General features: G+C 42.0%; 1 pseudogene; it reads left to right on the top strand.

The window, feature by feature from the left end:
• The first annotated feature begins 2,652 nt into the window (after window positions 1–2,652).
• LOC147465728 (uncharacterized) lies at window positions 2,653–3,427 on the top strand (annotated as a pseudogene).
• The last annotated feature ends 209 nt before the right edge of the window (window positions 3,428–3,636 follow it).

The raw sequence follows: 3,636 nt of genomic DNA on the forward strand, positions 1-3,636 counted from the left end.
TCCAAACTTCACTTTATCCCTTGGGCACTGTTGGCCTTTTGATTTACCTTAAACGGACCTCGAACAGGTCCTGAACAAGCCAAAAAATGGCCATGTAGTGCGTTTTTGTTACCCTTCTACATCCATCCGCACACCTGGCACTCAACCTTTCCCAATAATGCATCCCACAATCACATGAAGTGGCCCCCAAATATAGTTCTCATGATGACCTTTTTGCATAATTCATCACAAGAAAATACCCTCGTTGTGTCCTCGCTTACCACGTGCAAGTACTGACCCCATTCGACCTCTTGATGCCACTGACGCCACTGACGCCACATATGTGCAATAACTTCTTTGAAAAAACTCCTAACATAATTTGTCCATCCCCTAGCCTGCTAGATCATTCATGATCAGCAACAGAAACAAAAAGAGATATGAGACTCGCCGCGTCACAGGTCTCCTCATCCCTCAGATACATTACCTGTTCTGTAGACATTTCATCTTGCTCCACCATCATTAATCTAGGATGATATAATTTAAGATGCAACCCATTTACCCTTGACTTATGTAGAATCCCATCCAGGTTAGCCAACTGATATGTACCATTTAAAAAACACTCCACTACCTTGAAAGGGCCTTCCCACTTAATTTGAAACTTCTTTTGGAATGTCTTGTCCAGCTTACTGTTGTAGCACAAAACCAAGTCATGTTTCTTGATACCCTTACTTTTGACCTTTTTATTTATCTTTGCTAAAGCCCTATCTTGCATATGTCCATAATGCTCCAATGCGCTCATCCTATCCAACTGAACCTCTTGTAATTGTAAGAGCCTCTCTTTGAATGCATCACTAGACTGCCCAAGCAACTTCTCTAGCATCTTGACCACAGGCAGCTCTACTTCCACAGGCAATAGTACTTCCTTTCCATATACCAAATGAAATGGAGTAAACGATGTACCTGTCTTCACCAAAGTACGGTAAGCCCATAATGCACTAGGCAATTCCAAATCCCAATTCTTTCATTGGTGCTCTGTCACTTTCGAAAGAATTTGTACCAACTCACCATTGAATCTTTCATTTAATCCATTACATTGTGGATAATAAGGAGTGGTATGCTGGTGACTAATCTTCATCTTCGCGCATAAAAAGTCTAATAGTTTAGCTCTAGTGGCACCCCAAACTTGAAACATATTTCATCATACACAAATTTTGCCACATCCTTTGCAGTGATTTTTTTTATTGCTATAGGGTGGATGCAGGTGGCACACTAGCTACCCATTTTTGGGGGTGGTAGCAAGGGGGTGGGCTGGTTGGTAGCTAGGTGAGTAAACATTGAGAATCTTTTATAAGGTTTTATTTGAAAATTGTTCATCAAAAGGCTTGAGCAACGAGCTGGATTTAAAAACTTTAAAAATTATCTTTTCAGTTTCAACTGTGTGTGTGAAAGTAGTGTGGGGGGGCCACCTTACTCCACAATCTTGACGCCTCCTGCTCATCGACGGTTGCAGGGGGGGGGGGGGCAACTCAGGTGGCCAAGCAGCTTCTGCAGCTGAAGCAAAATCAGCCACAATTACTGGGAGACGAAAGAGGGCCCGTCATTCATCTCCCTCGCCTGATCCACCCTCGGACTCCCCTACTAGAAAGAGGAAGAAGAAGGTCTTGACTCCTTCACCAAAGCCTTGCACTCCTATAGCAAAGAAACATTAAAAAATGGAAGATGTTGTAACCCCCAACACTGAGGTACTACTACATCTTAGTGTTGCAGGATGTCTTTGCACAATTTATTGTTGTAACTTGTTTCCAAGGTCCATGTAACCTCTCTTAATCTTTCTTTGAAGCAAACCTAAGTTAGAGACTAGATGTTTGTAGATGCATTCAAGCTCCATAAGCTAATGTGCATGCATTCAAGCTTGCATTGAAAACCCGTGTAGAGGCATGCATGCATGCATTCAAGTTTGCATTGAAAACCTGTGTAAAGGCATGCATGCATGCATGAATTCAAGAATATATATTTGTGCACATTTCATTTTTTATTGAACTTCAATTGGCTGGCTGCACATGCATTCATGTCTTGTGCATAGTTGGGACCGTACTCGTATGGATTGCAAATCATAGTGCTACAAAGAAGCATGAATCAGTGATACTTTATCAGGGTGGTAGCTACCACCTGCAACACTCATTTAATATAGGGAAAGTGCATCAAAGATCATCAAGATTGTAGCATTCAGCATTTTGCAAAAAACATAACAAGTTGGTAGCATTATGTTAGCCAACTACCAATCAAAAAGTTCATTTAGCAAAGAAATACCAAGGTGGTAGTTACATGGTAGCTATCTGTCTGCGACACAGGTAGTTGTACCACCTATTCATGCACATGCCCAACCTGCTTCTGCTCTTGCTCAATGCAACAATTGATGTTTAATGTGAAAACTTCTGTAAAATTGTGATATTATAAATTCTCACCATGCATAACTTATCTAAGTTTTCAGTAAATTTATGGCCGTGTATGTTTCAAGCCTAAGTGTTGAACCATACTCCAATCATACTTCCATACCCGTATGCGTTTTTCGTATGGAAACAACTATGGTCTTATGTTTTTCCCTGTATTTTACAGGGCAAAGGCCGTTGGTGCACTCCATATGTGCCATTTGAAAGGAAGACAGTTTTTTGCATGACAAAGCCTTAAGCACATGAATTATACGACCTCCCCAACTCTGGAGTGGATGCTCGACTGCTGACTGAGGTAGATTTCACCAACAAAGATTGGTTGAAATGCTTTAAGGAGGTGCCAAAGAGGGCAGCAAAGTAAAATGTAGAGATGTGAAGCCAGAGCTCTGGAATAGGTTTTATATATTGTTCACATCCGTGTATCAAGAACCTCCTGGAAATTATGGTATGGAGGTGACTAAAGGATTTGTAGAGGCTTTCTATATGAGCAGTCGAAGGGACAGGTTGACTGGGCCTTGTTTTCAGAAAGTATTATCACAAATATGGATCCAGGCATATTACATGCAAAGAAGTAGCGATGGGCGGCTTTCCATTCCTCCTCTGCCCCTAACAGTTTGTGGCGAATGAGGAGGACTCCAGATCATTCGGAGGCACCCCAGGAAACTCCGATCGATACAGTGGATGATGTGCAGAAAAAGAATTTATTTGGTCCACCGTCTCTTACAGAGTTAGATACTATTTACAACATGGTTGAAAGCAAGCATTCTTTTGCATTGTCAGAGTATAATGAAGTTGGAATTGCTTCAGGTTGATGTGCACCGAAATGAAGGTGCCAGCCTCATAATGGAAAAGCTCAGAGGCCAGTTGAAAGATGCAGAGGTTGCATTACTAAAGGCAGAAGGTAGCATCGATGTTGTGGATGCAATGAAGGTGGAGCAGCTTAAAAATACTATTGGCAGGTTGTCGCTAACACTCCAAACATTGCAAGTGGTAGTTGAGGAGAAGGCACCACTTGATGCTATGGATGTGCTCTAAAGGAGAGAGATTTTACACAGGAAGTGGAGGAGTGTGCACAGGTGCGGATGGATTTTGTGAAGACCATGCAGGTCAAAAGAAGTACAGTTTTGTTGTCTGCACCTCCGCCGAAAGTTCCACCTGTGAATATGGGCACCTTGCCTTTGGAAAAAGTTTGCAGTGCTTGTGGGTT

Source organism: Adiantum capillus-veneris, chromosome 1, assembly GCF_014529385.1.
Source record: "Adiantum capillus-veneris isolate H3 chromosome 1, ASM1452938v2, whole genome shotgun sequence".
In the NCBI taxonomy this organism is placed as follows: domain Eukaryota; kingdom Viridiplantae; phylum Streptophyta; class Polypodiopsida; order Polypodiales; family Pteridaceae; genus Adiantum; species Adiantum capillus-veneris.